Below are 21,528 nucleotides of genomic sequence, written 5' to 3' on the forward strand. Positions count from 1 at the left end.
ATTTGGAATTTCATTGGACTTTGGACTTAGATATGTTGGACTTTAGTTACGGACAGGGCAATTTGTTTGGGGAGATGGTTGGGCCTGTTGTGGGTGCAAATGGTGGGTTTCATAATTGTAAATAATTGAATAATTTATTTTACTTTATTTATGCCTAAAATCTTAACTTTGGTGTTTTAGTTTGCACTGCTGTCTTTTAGCATAGCCTGTTTCTTTTTAAAATCTGCATTAGAAAGTGTATGTCACTTAGTTATACCTTAGCTCTACTCCCCTCTGTGGCTATATTGAATACTAGGGGGTGATTACATTACCTATTGTGATTAGGCCCACAAAGTGGTTGTCGAGCCCTGATCATTAAAAAAAATAAAATCTCTTCTGGGCCCACTGTACTGTAGGTGGCGGACCTAGAAGTTGATAAAAAACTACTGACGCCCAAGTGCCCCCGGGTCCCTGGGGGCATTCATTTTTGACAAATTTTTGCCTTGCTGCCCACAGGCACATGGTGGGCCCAGGGGACATTATTTTCTGTTGGCGGTGGCCATAATCGTTAAAAAAAAAAATCCCCTGGGCCCACTGCATGCCCTGTGGGTGGCAGGCCCAAAATGTAATAAAAGCTAATGCCCCGGCGGGTGCCCCGAGGGCGTGTGCCCCGAGGGCGTGTGCCCGGGGGCATTCATTTTTATCAAGTTTTGTGCCCGCTGCCTACAGGGTACACAGCAGGCCAAGGGGCATTTATCTTTTTTAAATGATTAGGGCCCACAGAGTGCCCCGCGGGTGGCAGACTACAATCATTAAAAAAAATAAAGGGCCTGATTACAACTTTGGCGGAGGTGTTAATCCATCCCAAATGTGACAGATATACCACCAGCCATATTACGAGTTCCATAGGATATAATGGACTCGTAATACGGCTAGTGGCATATCCGTCACATTTGGGACGGATTAACACCTTCCTCCAAAGTTGTAATCAGGCCCAAAATGCCCACTGGGCCCACCACATGACTCGTGGGTAGCGGGCCCAAAACTTGATTAAAGCTAATACACCCCCAGGTGCCCAGTGGTTGCATGCTCAGGAAGCATTCATTTTTATAAAGTTTTAGGCCCGCTGCCCACGGGGCACACGGCAGGTCCAGGGGGGCATTTATTTTTTAAATGATTTGGGTCCACAGCATCCCATGCGTGGCGGGACCTAATCATTTAAAAAAAAATGCTCCCAGGACCCACCATTTCCTCTGTGGGTGGCGGGCCCAAAACTTGATAAAAGCTAATGCTCCTGGGCACCCCGTGGGCAGCAGGACCAGGAAGCATTACTTCTTAGCATGTTTTGGGCCTGCCGGTCACAGGGTGTGGGGGGCCCAGAACACATTTATTTATTTATTTTTATTTGTGGGCATTTTACAAAAGTGCTGATTTCATGATTTTTTTGCAAGTCGTGAAATCACAAACCCCTGCAATGTCTGATGCATGGCCATCAATGGCTATAGATTCCCCAATTGCATCCACTCCTCTTTGTATGACATAGTAGTTGATCTGTCTGTACTGCTCAAACAGGTGTTGCAACAATAATAGGTTGAGTTCCAATGTGTTGACAACTCCTGTCTGAGGGCTTTAATTTGTAATCTATTAGCACACTGAATAATCCGCAACTGCTTCCGGCTTTTCAAGAATGGCTGAAATAAGTGCAGATTTGTCTGCAGGTTGTTAGTATGTTGCTGATTATGTCTTCTTTTTTTTAGAAAGTCATGCACAACCAGGTAGATGCAGTGCGCCAAACACAAGATTCTGAAATAGCCATCGTCTGCAATGCCTTGACTATGTTACTGACATTGTTCGTGGCAACAAATCCAATGTGGAGACCTCTGGGTCACAGCCATTCAGACACCTTGCTGTTATATTCATCCAAGATGTGTGTAGCTATATGTGATTTCTCCAAGGTGAACATGCCTACCCTTCCATGCAACAAACATTCTTAAAAATCCGGGCCAAGACCTGTAGATTGCTTTTGCTTTACCTCATGCAAAGAGATCTAGTGTGCAGTGATGCACATGTAATCAGTTGCATGACAACTCATCCACATGTCTGTCGTCAGGTGGTTAGGGTGGACAAGACTTTGATGCAAAGTTTGTCCAACCAATTGCAGCACATTGTGGTGCAGCTCCAGAACAGAAACTCTGGCAAAATAGGTCTAACTTAGAACCTTCCACTTTGGGCATACGGCGGCCACAAATTCTAACAATCCTACTCTTTCCGCAATAGAAAAAGAGAGGAGATAAAGTGATAACATTTTTGCCAGCTTTCCATCATACAAACGTGCCGTTGGGTGGTTGCCGTAGAAGTAGGTGGTGATAGATTCAATGTGCATTGTGGAGCAGTCACTGTATGCTGTGGTGTTTCCATCTGACTGTAAGTCTTCTTCTGCCATTGTGAGGTCCCTGAGGCATGTGATTCTGGTGCACTGCTGGGGACAGGGCTGCTTTGTGTGAGAATGTCACCCTCTTCAACACCTCAACCACATTGAGCACTACCAGATTATGTGATGTTTTTTCATATGGGTCATTTGGCCTCCAGTACCAAAATGTGAACCAGGCTTACCTCGATGAACACTTGTGTGGAAAATGGAGCATCTTGCAATGTTCTCCTCCTGTTTGCCAATCATAAAAAGTCCTAAACTGGCTAGAAGAACTTTATAAGTGGGACACTGCCAATGCCAGAAGAAGAACTGGAGGTAGGTGAATGTTGCATTGAATGCCTCTCTGCAGTGCATACTTCTTCTGAGGTAGGGGTTGGTGCAGGTTTCAGCTGGGGTTTTACAAATATAGGAGCTGGCAGTGCTACCTGTGCCAGATCCCTTGGAGCAGGTTGAAAAGTAATCAAAATGTGACAATTGGAGAGGAGGAGAGCATACATGAGCAGTTATAACACCCCTATTCTTAATCTATAACTCAAAAATATGACTGCTCTGGGAAATTCACCTTCCAAATTCCTTCATACATGAACACCTCTTAAGGTCAATTCCTGTGCTAATATGACCTCACTAAGTTCATTTCCAGTCATGGAAATAGAAGTCTCACACACCTAATAGTGTCATGCTTCATCCCTGGCTTCTACTCCCCACTCTGGTAGGGTCATTAAAACCAGGGCGGATTAAACCATCTGTCTTCTCTGAGCAGAGGGGTGTTCTTGATAAATATTTACTGGACAAAAAGACTGGGATTCAGACTTATAAGAATACCTTGTGTTTACCCCTGAATAGTAATATCAGGCTCCTCTGTGCCAGCTTACACAATGATTAGCACATCATTGTAGTCCTCCTCATTATTCCCTTCCATGATTCTAAGGCTTTCAGGATCTTTTCTTTTCCTGTGTCTCTACTGGCATCTCTCTGACGCTGCTGGGGTCCACTCAATGTCATTAGAAGTGGTGGTTGGAGAAGATGGTGGAGTAGTACCATTCCTTTTCCTTGCTGGAGATCTGGAAGCCAATGATTCTAAAAGAAGAGATTCTTGCTCAGCAGGAACCTCGACCTCCTGTTCTGCTATTGCTGGCTTTGCTGTTTCCTGAAATGATTGGGTACGACTATGTGAAGCGGACAAATCCAATTCAACATAACTGCTCATCTTCTTGTTGGAGTTGCCATGAGTGCAGTGTCTGCTTTACTGACAGGCATGGTCTTGGGCTTAGGTTGGAGTGGTACTCTTGATGTGGGAGTGCTGCTCCCAGGTTTCCCCCCAGAGGCCGGGTTGGCAGGCACACATCTCCCAAAAAAGTTTATGGTAGGTACGCTACTGGTAGAAAGCTGCTTCTTCTCAATGACCACTTTCTTCGGAGCAACTTTCTTCAGGACCATCTTAAAGCTCTCAGTTGGCAGTGGCACTAGGCTGCACAAGCGGAAGAGATTAGAGGACTGAAAATACATTACAGTCCTTTTGTTTGGCAGTACTGGGGATGATGTCTCTTCTTCTCCTGTGCACCTAGAATCAACCAAGAATGAAAAACATGTAGTTAGTGAAATGTGGCATTGTTGCACATTGAAATAGCACTGACAAATGCAGTTTCAGTGTAGTTGAATTACGCAATAAATAAAAATGTAAAGTCAAACCACACCATCATACCATAATATTTCCTTTTAAATCAGGCAACACCACATAGAGATATAGCACATTGCTTTATCTCCATCTATTCCAAAGGAGACAGCTGTGGTAGTCAAAGAGGTGCATGGGAAAATGGAATAATCCTCAATAAAACAATGGCAGGCAAGGTCGTCCAGAGTAAATGGAATAATAATTAAAAAATAAATTATGCTACTCATGTGTCTGCAGTGCATTGCAGTTAGGGTGTCCAGGAGGAAATGGGATTATACCTAGAGAAACTGAATGCTGTAGCATGGATGTGCACCTATTGTGAATGAATAGATGGATGGATGAATGGATGGAAGGACTGATCAAAGCAAAATGCTAAAAAGTAAATAAATCAATTTAAAAAATAAAAAAATGAAATAAAATAAAATCAATTAAAAATAATTAAAATCTAAAATAAACATAAAAAAATAAAACAAGAAATTAAAATGATAAAATATTTAAAATACAAAAATTGAAATAAAAATCAAAATAGCAAAGAACTCAATAAAAATACAATAAAAATGAAAATTACATTGAAAGATTGATCAATGATTTCTGATGTTTGTATGGAAGGACGAAAAGAAAGAAAACAAGTGTGAGGCAAGGAGGTGCAACATAAGAAATGCTAAAAAAGCATGCAATAATTTAAACACTGTTCTTCTAAATCATATTTTCAGTATACATTTACTACAATGATCCCCAAACATATTATTAACCTGGTATCACATATATCCATGCAAACCTAAGGCAAAGGCACATTGGCTGGATGTACAAATGACTGCCAGCAACATGGTCAAACAACATCAGCAAGCAAGGAGGCATGGAGAACAAAGAACACATACAAGGCTATGGTAAAAGCATGCTAGCTGGATGCACAGCAAGCAAGGAGGTAGGGAGAACATATAACACATGTAACCTGTTAGAAATGGGGTCTTTGGTTGGCAGTCAGGTAACCCCCTGTCCAAGCAACGACCCTCACTCTAGTCAGGGTAAGTCACACACAATCCACATTATTCTGTGCCCACCCTCTGGTAGCTTGGCACTGAGCAGTTAGGCTTAATTTAGAAGGCAATGAGTAAAGTATTTGTGCAATAAATCATTCAATAACATAGTAGAACGCCACAAAAATACACCACACAGTCATTAGAAAAATATATAATATTTACCTGGTAAGATGCAGGTCTAAACGATTAAGATGCAATAAGTATATGTTGACATACCACTTAAAATGATATAAAGTGTCTTTAGTCTCTTAAAAAGCAACAAGTGTCTCTTGCAAGCACAAGGTACCTGGTTCACATTCAAATTCTCCGCAAGCGACCGCAGAGGAGGAGATGTATGGAAAACAGGGAGGTGTGCGCCAATTTCTCCGACTGCACACAGACGATGCATCGCTTATTTTTCATGCAGGGAAGACTTTGTGTCGATTTCCAGCACACAGACTTGGATCCTCTTCGGGTTGCGGAGTTTTCTGACGCTCCGGGGACATTTCATTGAAATCTGGCGCTTGCAGAACGAAGTCACAGAGGCTGCGTCGATCCGGTGGGTGCTGTGTGGAAATTTCTACCACACAGCAGGCGCTGCTCGATTTCTCTCAGGAATTAGGGCTGCGTTCTTCCGACTCGGCTTTGCGTCGATCCAGTGGGCCGTGCATCGAATTTCCGGTCGCAAAGTGGGTGCTGCATCGATCTTCTCCTTGCAAAGCCAGGCTGCGTTGTTCCAGTTCGGTGTGCAGCGATTTTCTCACTGCGATGCAGGCTGTGCGTCGTTTCTTGCAGGCTGTGCATCAATTTTCGCCGCACAGGGAGTTCTCTTGCAGGAATGAAGTCTTTTTGGTCCTGAGACTTCAGGGAACATGAGGCAACCTCCATCCAAGCCCTTGGAGAACACTTCTCAGCACAGCCAGAGAGCAGCAAGGCAGCAGGGCAACAGCAAGGCAGCAGTCCTTCTCAGAAAACCAGTCAGGTGAGTCCTTTGGGCAGCCAGGCAGATCTTCTTGGGAGGTTGCAGGTTCTGGTTCCGGGTCTCTTCTCCAGGAAGTTTTGGTAGGGGCAGAGGCCCAGTTTAATTACCCAAATATGCCTTTGAAGTAGGGGAGACTTCAAAGAGTGGCTTAGAATTGCACAAGGTCCCCTTTCAGTTCAATCGTGTCTGCCTGGATCCCAGTAGGGGTTGTGGCACTCCTTTGTGTGAGGCCAGGCTACAGTCCTTTGACATGTAATTGTCAGGCCCTCCACCCTCCCAGCCCAGGAAGACCTATTCAAAATGCGGATGTATGCAAGTGAGGCTGAGTATCCTGTGTTTGGGGTGTGTCTGAGTGAATGCACAAGGGAGCTGTCAACTAAACCCAGCCAGCATGGAGCATTGAAGGCACAGAAGGATTTAAGTGCAGAGAAGCGCTCACTTTCCAAATGTGGCATTTCTAAAATAGTAATATTAAATTCAACTTCACCAGTCAGCAGGATTTTGTATCACCATTCTGGCCATACTAAATATGACCTTCCTACTCCTTTCAGAGCAGAAGCTACCACTCAAACAGTATATGAGGGTAGCCCTAATGTTAGCCTATGAAAGGAGCATGCCTCACAGCAGTGTAAAAACTAATTTAGGAGTTTTACACTACCAGGACATGTCCTGCTTTTTGTCTACACAGCACCCTGCCCTATGGGTTACGTAGGGCCTACCTTAGGGGTGACATATATGTAGAAAAACAGGAGTTTTAGGCTTGGTAAGTAATTTTAAATGCCAAGTCAATTTGGCAGTGAAACTGCTCACACAGGCCTTACAATGGCAGGCCTGAGACATGGTTAAGAGGCTACTTAAGTGGGTGGCACCATCAGTGCTGCAGTCCCACTTGTAGCATTTAATCTACAGGCCCTGGGCACATAAAGTGCACTTTACTAGGGACTTATAAGTAAATTAAATAAGCCAGTTGGGTATGATCCAATGTCATCATGTTTAAAGGGAGAGAGCATATACAATTTAGCACTGGTTAGCAGTGGTAAAGTGCGCAGAATCCTAAAACCAGCAAAAACAGTGTCCAAAAAGTGGAGGGAAGTGGGCAAAAAGTTAGGGATGACCACCCTAAGGTTGTCAGGTCTAACACAATAGATATGTTACATGGAATCTATGAACTGTGCCACACCTGTGAAATGAACTATGTAATGTTGTGTATCAGATGTGTCAACTAGAATGTAAACTGAAAACTCAAATCATTGTAGGCCCTGTGACATTGTCTAAAAAGACCAAAACTGTAGTGACCTCTGCAACACGTATGGGTGTGACATCTGGTCAGGCACCACACACTGGGTGGATGTCAGATACTGGTAAGGATACATAAAAATGACTATACCAAATGTTCAAGTTCCTAAACTGTCGTTTAACTGTCAGCAGCATGTGTTGTGTGACTAATATCACTGTTGTCACTCATCTCCATATGCTCTCATATGGCTAATAAGAGTATACCACATCCTAACTTGTTGGCCAATGAACGCTTGACTCAAAATGTATGTGTACAGTACCTACCTAAGGGTTCATAATGGCCCTTGTGTAGGTGGATTTTGCATAGCTCAGTGCAGCAAGTCTATACGTTACAAGTCATTATACTCACCTCAGGAGGTGTAAGTTGTTAGTGCTTCCCCAGGAGCACATAGTTCTGTCACTCTAGGGAAGTGTCATAATATATAGGTGTTGTGTGGAACTACCCCCAAATCATGGAATGCCACTCAAGTGCAAAGTAAGGCAACACTGATTTGTCCAGACTTGACATACTCCATAGCTAGTAGGCCAATCCAAACCATGCAGAGTATATAGTCGTGGCCTCATTGACAAGACTAGTGTGAGCAGCTGGAGTCATAGAAAGAGTGATGCTCCGGTGCCTTGGGTGGCTCATAAATATGTCCCCAAGTCTGTTATAGAGAGGTGTAGTCACAACTTCTTTGTAAGTCCATGACATGCACATTTGCTGACAAAATCTCAGTTAGTGACAGTTAAAGTAATGATGTGGTTAAGGGGCTCAGTGATTCCAGCAGGCTTGCATTTGGGGAGTAGGGCCATAGTTGGTAACTTGGGTGTAGAGGAGCCGAAGCCTATACATCTAGTGTGTGAACTGCACAGCATGAAACTGGTAAAACAGGGGATTAGACTAGCTACCCAATTTTACCAAATTGTGTGACACCAGACCAATGTTTATTTCACTTTGTCGCGCCTTCCCCATAATCATCTATGAGTAAACCTTGGAATACAGGACTTCAGGATGTGTGCTGTACATAACCTTATCCTGTAAAGTAGGCCATGATGTTGTTCACACACATTGGGAACACAGGCCATAGTAAGAGTGCAAAGCAGAAATAGCTGACCTCCTAGTTCACAATGGGCAATGTTGTACTGTTGGGAGAGGGGGATAGAATGAATGTTACTCATACCTTGGTTTATAATTGTGTACATCAAACATGTACTCTGCAATATACTGACATAATCTGATGTGCTAGGATGAACCAGTTCTGCATGTTGTGGAAGTTTCCTTTACAAATTACCAGATACCACATCATGCATAGAATGAATGATGCCCCTAAAATTAAAGGTGTGTCCAAAGGTAGGCAGTGCAGGACACCCCGTTATTTCCATCCTGTAGTTTTCAGTAACCTTCACATACATGTTTGCCTGTGAGTGTGATACATGGTTGATAGGAGGGCTACCTGTAACTTGAATATTACTGGTCATTACCTCCAGCACGTACATGTTGAATCATTACCATCATCTTTTGCACTTAGTTACAGATATGTATGTTACATTACATTTGCTGCCAGGACTATGCCAGTGATACAGATGACAACATCCAGGGGTTTAGGAGACATCCTGGCTGCAGCAGTCACAACCACTGCCATCCTTCCATCGGGTAAGTGTGCCATATAGTGTTGTAAACTGTTGATACCCTACCCATGAACAAAACAATAACCAGAGACGATATTGCCAATTCAGCATAACATCTGAACCTGGTGTGTAAAATGCACCCAACATAATCAGTGATGTGTGTGTCAAGTGTGCATTGTCACATATAAATCATGCAGGACATTAACTATGGTGTCACTTCTTTCACAAGCTGCTGGATCAAGGACCATATCTTCTGCAACAGACTCAAGGAGCCCGGTCCTGCAGCTGACATCAAGGGGGACCTCAATGCTGATTGGAACGGGTGAGTTTGCTTTTGCATTTCACAGCTTCATTGATCATCTCAGTGTCACGTGTAGGTGTACACAAACCAGGTCACATGTGGAATATCTGTCTCTATGAAGATAATTTGACTCAATCCCTGTGTTGCACTGCATGATGTTGTAAGGCAAATACTTAGCCTGTTGCAACCTCTGTCTGACTGGTGGTGAGGACAATGATTTGAGCCTGGAGTAAGGACCATCTACCAGTGATGGGTGACAGGCAATCTGTGGGGAGAACCCATTCCTTTTCCAAGCTGCCTTGTCAGCTGCCAGAACTGCACAGGAGGAGGAGGTGGAAGTAGAGAAGGATGAAGATCAGTGCCTGACACTAACAGATGTAGAGGCTGATCACCTGAGTACAATTGTTGGTACATGCAACATACCATCAAAGCCTACATCTGCTCTGTTCAGCATGGCTCCTCCTCCTACACCCCCAAGGATTATCCATTCCTTACAGACCACAAAATTAGCATTCCCTCCTCACAGCCCTCACAACCTGGTCAGATATGTTGGTTCCCCTACACACTCCTACTCTGACAGTGTTTCCCAGGCCTTCTCTCCAACATCTGAGGTACATGCCCGATCTGGTGAGGAGCAGGTAGCCCATAGACAAAAATCTCCTCTTCACAAACTCCCACCAGCCACTCCCTCTGCTGATGGACCTGCTGGTCGCATCTGAAGCTGTCCCTGGCAGAGAGGGCTGGCAGATATTCATAGTGGAGTGTGGGAGGAGGATTTCTTCCAAGAGCAGCCAGATGTGAGGCAGGACATTTGTGACATAAGGGCTGCACTGTCTGACATGTCTGCCTCACTAAAGGACATGCTCCAACTCCCACATTTGGAGCACAGAATGACCTAGGTGTTGGAGAGGATGGATACATCCTGGAAAGACCTGGGAAAGAGGCTGAATGACATCATGGCCTTACAGACCGAAAAAAGTGCAAGACACTATGCATTGGCTATGAAGGTGATGGAGTGGATACCCAAAATGATACCAAATCAGCCTTCATAATCAATGCATGGAAGGAGCAAACACATCTACTTGCACCACCTCACCCCAGCCCCTGGTTAGGACACCTTCACAGGGCTCCATCAATCTACAATGGTAACAATCCCCTCGCACCTGCATCCCCACTGCACTGTCATGACTCTCCTGTCACATACACCATCCCCCTGTGTCCAGGAAGCACCACCCCCTGTCCACAATGCACCCCCCTTGTGGAAGAACCACCAAACTCTGTCCAGGATGCACCACCCATACAGGAACCACCACCCCCTGTCCAGGATGCACCCCCCATACAGGAACCACCATACGTTGTCCAGGATGCATCCCCCTCCAGGAACCACCACCCCCTGTCCAGAATGCACCTCATTGCACAGAAACTGCCACCCCTGCCCATGATACCCCCAGTACAGGAACCACCACCCCCTGCCCAGGATGCCCCCTGTACAGGAACCACCACCCTCTGTCTAGGATTCACCCCTCCCTGCACAGAAACCACCACCCCCTGTCTAGGATGCACTCCCTGTACAGGAATCACCACCCTCTGTCTTCGATGCACCCCTTAGCACAGGAACTACACCCACCTGCACCTCAGAAGCCCAGAAAATGCCCAAACTCTTAACTTTCCTCACCACCAAAACTGAGAAGGAGCAAACAATACCTCCCTTGAGCATGGTAACTATGTATGCACAGTACAATGTAAATAAAAAAACATTCCACATTTAAACTGAGTTGAGTAGTAGTTGATGATAGTCAATTGCATAATGTGTTTGTAGGCCATATGTGTTGCTAAAGGTGGGTAGGACATGTACATTAGCAGAACCACCTGTGTACAAAGGTATAATGTTGAAGGCATAGCCAAACCATGCCAAACGTATACTTCCATACTTTGATTCCAGCAAATACAATGAACTACACAAAATAGTGCCTTTTCTTTTTTTATGTGAATATGAATAGAATGAAAATAAAATAATACCCTCCTTTGGGAAGGAAGAAACAAAATCAAATAATGCTCTTCATACAGAATGGGCAGGAGACTTGAAGGGGGATGGACAAAATAAATAAAACACATCAGGAAACGCTAGGGGCATCAACATATGTACAAGGGCAAAACCAATGTCCAGTCACCATATATTGTCCAGTCACATGCCATCCTGGTCATCCTCCTTTTCGATTCAAAGCTCCTGTGAATCTGTGGCCCCTTCCTGGCTGGTCGGTGGAGGACCTGACACCCCACAGGAATGGGATGCACAAGTGATATGGGAGAAACATAGTAGGAGAACGAGCAGGGAGACACATGAAGGGCGGAATGGGAGGGATGCTGGGACAGGTCAGACATCATGGCTACTCCCAAGGAAGAGAGGGTGGCATTGAGGGCAACCATAGCACGAGCATGTTCCTCACAGGACCTACACAGTTCCTCAATGATCTGCTGTAGGAGCTGAGAGGAAATGCCATGCTCCCCTTCAGATGACACCATCCCTTCCTGGAATGCAGCCACAGGGGTGACATAATAGGGAGGTGTTTGGGTTACACACAGGGATGTGGGGTGTCAGGGACAGGGATTTTCCTCCGTGCAGTGGGGCAGGCACTTAGAGGAAGACTAGTAGCAGGGGGTCAGAGGCAGACCCAGAAGTAGATTCGGCCCACCCTGGAACACCTCCAGAAGGTCTAATTCTTCTGTTTCAGGGGAAGGGTGCAAATCACCTCCCCCGGCCAGAGGTATCCAGATCAATGCCCCCCACTGCAGTGTTCACAGCCTCCACCCGGTCAGTGGCTGATGTGTCCGTCTGGGTGGGCAACTCCCCCTGCCTGAAGATGTTCCAGGTCCATCCTCCTGTTCCTCTTCTGTAGATGACAGAAGCCGTGCCAGCGGACATCCCAGGAATGTTTTTCCCTGTCTGTGGTCCTCTCCCTGGTCTTCCTTGCCAGCCAGCTCCACTGAAAAAGAAATGGGAACAATATGCAGCTGGAGTACAAATCAGGGCACAGAACATCACTATATGAAGTAAGTGCTGACTTTGTTCTCCTTTGATATCATTAACCCATTATAGGTGACTTGGATCCCAAATGTATATGTACTATCACTGTAATATCCTAATATTACTCACACATTGACATCGGACACAATTGTGGGGTGTATACACTTCTGTAATAACAAAGTCTCACCTTCAGCATTATTGCAATACTGAGGCACAACTCACAAAGGGGAACAAAGACTTTTGTGTAAACTGAGATCAAATGTCTGAGTTTACCTTTGCACATTGGGCCCAGTGTCTCCTGTCGTTGCTACCTAATCATCTTCCAAAGTTAGTCTACAAGTGGAGATGGGACACAGTCTGGATCTGGATAGATCCGTCCCCACCTAAGCATGTGTATGTAATCATCCGGTAATGTGAAGACTAGTTAGTCTGGCACTGATTGTTGGATGTCAGCTGATGTGTGGCATGGTCTGATTCCACACAAATTCTTGAATGGGTGTACATATACAAACCTAGCCTTGGTTATGACCTTTGCTAAGCTGTGGGTCTATGTATTCTAGAATCCCTGACAACATTAGCCAATCTACATGGTAGGTGTCACATTTGGCATGCCAAGACTGCCTGTTGATGCTGTAAGCCAGTTGGCAAATGTGCATAGTTGGTACAGCTAGCCAGACATTACATGTGAAATATGATCCACTGTTATGGAGTCCTGAGCATTTGGTTTCCCTTGGAAATGTTGGTACCATTTTGTGTGAGACAAGTATCCAAAAGTTAGCCCTTACTCCAAGATTCATGAAATTATACTTTACGCTGACAAAAACACACAAAGCAAGCATGATACCACATTCAACACCCAAAATAGCACCTTAACCCCACACTGGACATTGTCTGTTCCATTCTTTTGCCCTGGCACCCAGCAGTGATAATGTTCTTGGATCATCAGTCATGGTGTTGACATTGCATTTCTTCCTCCAAATGCACAAGTGAGCCCCATTCCCCCAGTACTGTTCAAAACACTACAAGTCCCAGAATGCACCCTAGTTTGTGCATCCAATGGCTCCAATAAGTCACTGTCCTTATCACTACTGAACCAATTGCTCAGATTGTGTTCATAGTGACATGAGACGTATGATGGCACAGCTCAGTCACTACTCACATGATGCAGCCCATGCACTTACCAGGTCTCTGCTGCTCCAACTCCTCCAGCTGGGCATGGAGGGTCGGCCAGGCTGTCTTCAGGACCCTCTTGTATGGTGGCATAAAGAGGGGCCAGTGCACATGGAAGGAGTGGCCCAATAGTTCCTGTGCCCTCAGTCGGGCCCAGTGTTTCAGGTCCTCCCATCGCTTGCGGCATGTCTTGGCCCGCCAGTGGTATATGCTCCTGCACTGTGCAATTTCAGCCCAGAGTCAGGCGTTCAGTGCATTACTCAGCTGGTCCTTGGGGCCCCCTTAAAGCTGAGGTTAATTGTTCAGCACCTCCCCCCAGTTAAAATATCCAATTTCTGTTCACTGAAGTTGGGGTGCCCTCTCATCAACTCCCTCAACCATATTGGGGGCAGTGAGGATACACAAAGCAGCAGGATGGCAGAGGATGCTATCTGTAGGTGGAGAAGACTCATAATAATAACAAAATGTCTGCCTGCAACTTCGTGTCATGAACTTCCTGTCTTGCATTTCCTCTGTGTCATTTCCTGCAGAAATTCATTGGGTTCCGGCCCGCCTTCAGATTCTATGCCCCGAGTGCGGATTATTCGCACCCTGAGCATACTCTCTGCCCTCAGGGCTTACTCTATGTACTCAAAGCATAGACACCACATTCGTAGCACATAATCTGTACTAGGGCGGTAGACAAAGACAAACACGTGTAACATAGCAAACAGGTGTAAAAAGGGAAGGAAGTCTAACGGAGGCATAAAAGAGTATATAGATACATGCTACACTACATTAATGGCCAGCACAGTTTGGCCCTTTGGATTGTGGCATTTGTGGTCAACATATGGGACTTACATCAGAGTAGACTGTAGTGTATTTATCACCAAAGTAGGTGCATGTAGTGGTGTTCATCACTGGACACATAGGACCAGATTCACACAGGGCCAGAGGGCCAAAGCAGGACTGGACACCGATAGCAGCACAGTCAAGTATGTCAGATCGACGCCCTCACAGAGACAGGAAATGTAAGAGTGTGGATCATGCAGCAGTGCTGCTTTTTTCCTGGGGGCACATGTTGTGGCACCAGTACAGACCCAACACACAGTGACAACACCAGACCCCAGAACCCCCAAACCCCTGGAGAAATATCAAATTCCCCATCTGGCCAGTCTGGCAATGCAAACCACTTACACACTAGTGGCAGAGGCACCACCTTCAACAAGTGAGCAACATGCCAAACCCGTTCAGCATTTGGAGGGGCTGACATCCATTTAATGGTAAATCAAAGTCAGCCCCAGCTCCAAGCAGTGTCATCTGCCATTCTGCAGTCCTGGTCGACCCACTTCATCCAACATGACTGAATGATCTGTGTATGGATAACTCACACAGTCAGTGATACTGATATGGGCATACTCACTGAGGGGGTGATTGATAGGTAGTCCCAGCATTATGTGGGCCCAGAGAAACAAATGCATGCTGCTGTTGACATTGGTAACTAGGACCTCATTACACGTGAGACATACTTTCTCTGTTTGCACCACTAAAGAGCATAAAAAAGGTGCAGAGAGTGAAAGTGTGTCCCAATAGATTGAATCCAGTGCCCACAGGGTAGACACACACTTGTGCTGCCCTGGGGGTGGTACAGTCAAGTGGAAAGAGGAGCTGTATCAAAGCAGCTGCTCCATGTAGCACTGTGCAGATATCAAACTGCATGCACATATGAGAGGGATTAGTGATGCTCTAGCAGGCAAATGCAGTGAGTAACTATACCCACCTACATAGACACATCTGTGGGGTAAATAGGACCACCTGTCTCCCCTACAGGAGGCTCCTATCAGGGTATAAACTGACACCTTTTATGTGGCACATTGTCAGTGCACCTTCTGACAGCTTCTTTGCATCTAATCTATAATGTGGCTGCAGTGGCAAAGGGATTCCATCATTTACATGGGCTATGCTCTCATGCTAATTGGTGGACACCCGCTGGTTCTAGTGCATGCTTTATAATTACACAAGCAATAGCCGTATTACAGGAAGGACAGCAGAAGTATCTGCTGCCCTTTCCGTACTACAGAAGAACCTTGGGGGTGCACAGAGCGGGTGTACATTGACTGTGTATACCAGGGGCTCTTTGTAGAATAGGGCCTGTGGAATTAATCTACAGCGTGCTGCAGGGTAGTCTGTCTTTTTACCTGCGATAGGTCTTGATGTGCCTTTGGGACAGGGTGTGTGGGAGGATAACATTACCTGCCCAGATAGTGGCAGCCACTCCATGTCATATGCCTTGCAAGGTACCTGTAGGGTTGACAAGAGGCAGTAATATGTCATCACAGGGTACATGAGACGTGCATATGTGATGCATTCTCCAATACACATAATAATAAATGGCTACACATTATGAATGTGACCAGTAGGTGTTAGTATGATTCATGAGGAATACCATTTGTGATCATGGAGCCCTGCCATATTTCCCAAGTCCATTCTTCATATGCTGATCCAGGCTAGATGATAATGATGTATTCTGTATCTTGTAATCTTGTCATTCCATAGTGAAACTGGAACAAAAGTCCCAGTCTCCTCCATGATTAACTAAAGGCCTGGAGTGGCACATCCAATGAGCAGCTGCTAAACATGTCAGCTATTATCATGGACTATCCATGTCTCTACACTGGTTAACTTGTTCCTTGGTGTTTATATGTCAGACACACACACACATAAAACCTCTGCCCTTGTGGCAGAGGCCACACAGTTATGGGTGAGTCACTGCATTTTGGACAGGATCACTACATTGCAATTTCACCTTGAGTACAATGATTCACCCTCTGATGTGACACCTTCACCCCGAGGGGAGAGGCCATTTGTGTAGCAGACCCCTATTATTACACTGTCCAGGAAGGTCTGGCACTGGCAAACAGTTACTCCTCATAGTCAATGAATCCCTAAAAGACGTTGTCCATGCTAATCCCTGACATATGCATTTAATGTATTTCATGGCCAATCTTTTGACTCTAAGCATGGCTGTTGTTTACAGACATCATGTATGACTTACAAAGTAGTCTCAGATTTGACTATATTGACAGAGTGTTAAAAGTCCAACTATCATAATTGACAACAGACTGCAAACCACATGAAGGCTCGACACAACATGCTGCTCAGGTGAGGAAAGTGTCAATCAGCTGGCCACGTACTTGCATTCCCTGCTCTCTGTTTTATACGATGGACCAGTTGGCTTGCTTCAGACCTAGATAAGCATCCAGAGGTATGTGTAAGCCATGCTTTAATGCTATGCTGTGCAAATTACAACAGACTACTATATAATCTTACTAACAACTTGAGGTGAGTACAGCAGCACATCCTCCATATGGTTAAACAAATTTAATCTTGACTTCAGGAGATCAAGAGTGCACTAAATGATGCCTCATGTATGTCTGTGTGGCAATTGTACCTCTGCAGTGGTTGCACGTCTGTATGGTGTGACAAGATTAGGGGAGAGTGCATATGCATCATCACCTGAGGAGAGAAATGGAGTGATGTTTGTAAATGTCTTTCTTCCATCAGTACAGTACATGATGTATGAAATGGCACATACTGTGGGCCTTATTATGACCTTGATGGAGGGGTTTCCTCCATCATAAATGTGGCGGCTATCCCGTCCGCACACTATGAGTCCATTATATTCAATGGAAATCGTAATACGGTGGGAGGGAAACCCATCACATTTTTGATGGAGGACACCCCTCTGTCAAGATCGTAATAAGGCCCTGTGTCTTTTGGGTGCATGATGTGGCATGAGAAGTAGTGTTATCTAATGTTTGTGCATTGTAAAAAACAATAAAATAGGTCATACTTGTGTGGTACTTGGTACTTACCCAGTAGCCAAATGTTGCCAAATATTTCCACTGCCATCTGCTGGGCTAGAGGTGATCATGGACACTGCCTGTGAACACTGCATGCACATCAGTGAAGCAACCACTGACATCACAGACACCCTGCATGTTGATAGCATGCCAGTGGTGTCTGTTGCATTGTGGTAGGGTGGGTGAAGAGTCACATGAGTGTGATCAATTCCACCTGGCACAAGTGGAAATGGGGACATGAGGTACAAATCCCTAGCTATCCTTTGCCTTCTGGTCAGTATAGTGGCATTTGTGTGTGGCGATGTGCTCTCCTATTGAGGTAGCTCAGTACCTGATGCAAACATCAGGACTGGGTTGCCTGGGAGATGCCCACAAGGTCACAAGCGACCCTCTGGAATGACCCCTTAGCAAAGAAATTGGACAGCTGCTATGATCTTGACATAGGCTGGGATGGCATGAGAGCAACAGGTCACAGATTCAAGATCCTGCTCCCACTCGCAAACCATCTTCAAAATGGGAAAATGGTATCTGGCAATGATCTCTTGCTTGAACATTCCACAGAGGCTGGTCCCTTTTCTGAAGATCCTCTCTGTTCTCCTCCTCCTTTTCCTCAAATCCTGCTGTCACATGGCAAGGACCAAACCAACAAACACATTCAGCGACATGTTGAAAGGTCTGGAATGGTTTGTTTGTTGGAGCTGTGCTTCTGTATGTGCAGATAGGCTGAGGATAGATGTGGGGATGGTAGGCACTAGCAGAGGTGTGTCAGTATGTAGGATTACCTCCTCTGGTCCAAGTGCAGATGATCCAACCTGAGTACGAATCATCTGCCTGAGTGTGGATGATCCACTCCAAGTGCGTATCCTGCCCTGATTGCAGATGTAAAGATACTACTTGTAACTTACCTTTGTGACTAACAAAACATCATAAACATAGACTTTTGGTTTAAACTTAGACTAAAAGTTTAAGTTTAACTTTGTGAATCTGGCTCCATATCTTTTTAAAGTATCAATTAATTATATCAATGATAATATTACACCTGGGTGGTTCCAAATGGCTGGAAAGTAAAAATATTTGATTCTGTACTTTCTGAGCTTGAATATTATACTCTATTCGAAAGTGAAGATGTAGACATTAATGCTGCAAATTATGCGGAATCGTTCTGTTATCACCATTATGGACACCATTTTCTCCATCGTGCTGGTGCCCCAAGTATACACAGTGGGAACATTGTCCAACTCCACCAGTGGGGATTGAAAAAGTTCTATTTTTTTAATTGCCATGATTTAAAAAATGCTGAGTCCTATTACTTTAAATTACCTCCTTCAAAAGCAAGGAAAATATCACTAACCAAGACAAAGTTGATATATTTGGATTCCTCTGTTTCCCAGTTGGCTATAGAAGGCTAGGAGTATCGGAAGAAGTCAGTTGACTTGAAGGGTGTTTGGGGAATGAAAGCTTGGCAAGATTGGCAAATGCGAAGCACAGAAGCTTTATTTAGTGCTTGCCTCATTCCATTACAAATTCAGTTTCTCAATGGCATCCATAAAAAAAAAACTTGACTAGGGTTAGCAAACATAAAAGAAATGAATGTGCCTAGTATTCCCTCACCAGCTAAATCTGATCATCTACAAAATATTCTGAATGTTACTGAAGAACAGCTCAATGCTTGGCTTCAGAACAGTATCTTTAATGCATCACTTTCTAGTCTCAACAGGTGGTTATTGTGGCCAGCGGACCCACATGATTGTCATACACGTTTTGTTGACCATACACATGGTTTTAGAGCAAGTGGACCTCATCCTCATTACGTCATCACACAACACTCTGATATTGGCACCACACACAGCGTTGATAAACTTTGTCAACAATGGTTACAAATATTGTCCTTAACAGCTGTAAAAGAATACATTAGTCTCCTTTCTGAAGATGTAGACTAAGAAGATTTCTTGTTAGGTCCCAGAAAACCATGCTCCAAATGTTTCATCTATGCAATATATAATAAAATATGGAAGCTTTCACTAATGAAAGTTGTTTAATTTTTAAGGCAAACAGATGAGGAGAATTTAGAGTAAGCTCTAGCCGATGTCAATAATGGTATGAACACATTGTCCAACCGCATTTACACATTAAGTAAGATTGTGTCTTCTGCAATTGACAAACTTCAAAATGACATGTCACGTTTACACCAGGGACAAAGTCAACTAAGGTCCATTATGCAGCTGAGTTGAACATAACTAGTTCTGAAAAATGACAGCATGCCCTGGAAGCATGTTAATTCTAAGGCGTTATTTATCACATTTAACTTGACACAAAAGCAACAGATATTGGTAAAGAAGGAAGCTAGTTGGATCATTCTTAACATTGAAAAATTAGAAAAGTTGCCTTTTACTGTGATTGAAACTCCATCATCAGTGTGGTTAATCCATGGAGTGATCACCCTGCCTTTATCAACATTCCAATTCATCTGTGGAGGAAGATTTGAACAGCTAGGAGACAGCTACATTCATGAGATGTGGGCGCAGCTATTTGATTACAAATGTCTGAAAGGCAAGGAAGAGTTCCTTCTTAGTGGTAACTAATGTAAGACTTCTGTAAGCCGCTCTATGATTTGTACACAGATGATGTTGCACTGCACATGTAACACGGCCATCCTGAACTTAGGTTTCTATCTGAAGACTATTCCCATCCCTTGATTTGATTAGTCACTTTTGAATGGAATTTACTTGTTGCTGAATGATCATGGTTGCTGTGGGATGAGACCAGGTGTGACGTATGTGATTTTGATCTCTTAAATTGTGATTTCTTGCAGGAATGTACTTTCTCCCCCAAGCATTACAGAAAAGTAGCAGAGTTTTGTTCTCACATGGCTACATATAATGTAAATTTTGAAAAGGTAAATAGGCTGAAAGCTCTTTTATTTCAAAGACATGTGCCTCTCACATCAGCCTTTGAAATCTATGACCCATAAGTGGCAAGGTTGTCTGCAGCTATCCAGTCCCTTTTAAATACCAATTTGCCAAAACATTTTGGTGAATTGGTCAGTCACATCTTTAATGCCTCTAACACTGCTAGGATTGTGCACTTTGTTTGACACTATAGGTTCCGGTTTTGTCATCACTTTCCAGACTGTGTTGGGAGTTATACCTTCATCCATCCACTCACTTTTTTCAAGTATTTTTGGAGGATTCCTGATAACATTGGCATTCATTTGCCATATCATTCTGTTGCGATTTTTGATTCACAATGGCATCCCCAACTCAGCAAAGAGAAATGATCGAACCCCCCACTATCCCGAATGGGCCATTGTCGTTTGATGCAGTATTTTGGAGCTTCACTCTTGGAAGAACTAGACGGCAATTGGTCACTGTCATTTTGACCGGTTCTTAACTGTTTGTAGCCCATCTTTCACTGCTTATGGTGCCCCTTCAAACAATGCACTGGAGGTGTGTCTTGCATTACAACATGAACCTTCCAAGGAAGCAAATCTGATGATGTTCTCTATGAGGGTTTATTGCATGACTTGCCCAGTGAGATTACAGTTGTTGTGAGATGCCTTCCATTAGCAGATTTTCATGGATTTAGTCGCTCCTGTGCTTCCAGATCTGGCACCGCGTTGAAAGCTGTTCCCTTTGCCAGAACTGTGGCTGAGATAAAGAATCATGTGTGCTCCTTCCACCTTTTGACTGATGAGCTGGTGGTTTTATCGTCTGCCAAAGTGGGTCTACTCTGAATTCCATATCCATTGATGTAATTAGAGATTTCCTGCAGGATCATGATAATTGTTAATTTGTCCTTTGGCAGTATTTTCTGACTTTACTAAATTTATGTGATCTTCAATTTGGCAGCATAATTCGGCCTGGTCTGCTAGTCAACTTTTTTAATGTTTATTTTAACATGCTTCTAGGTTGTTAGCACTAATGTAGGTAATTTTAGGTTTCGGACCCTGCACTCCTGTACTGACAATGGGGAGGTTGTTGTGGGTTCCCTTTTGTCCTAGATTGGGCACCATTATTTTAGATATAGGCCTGTAGCCTCTGTCATTTCACATACATACACATTTTATTTGTTGTATTCATTTTATTACATTTTAGCACAGCTCCCTTTTTAGCATGGGTGTTTTTATATTTTATTCAGTTGTATTTTTAAGAAGACATAGGGGGTTATTACAACTTTGGAGGAGGTGTTAATCCGTCCCAA

Source organism: Pleurodeles waltl, chromosome 1_2 (assembly GCF_031143425.1).
Source record: "Pleurodeles waltl isolate 20211129_DDA chromosome 1_2, aPleWal1.hap1.20221129, whole genome shotgun sequence".
In the NCBI taxonomy this organism is placed as follows: Eukaryota; Metazoa; Chordata; class Amphibia; order Caudata; family Salamandridae; genus Pleurodeles; species Pleurodeles waltl.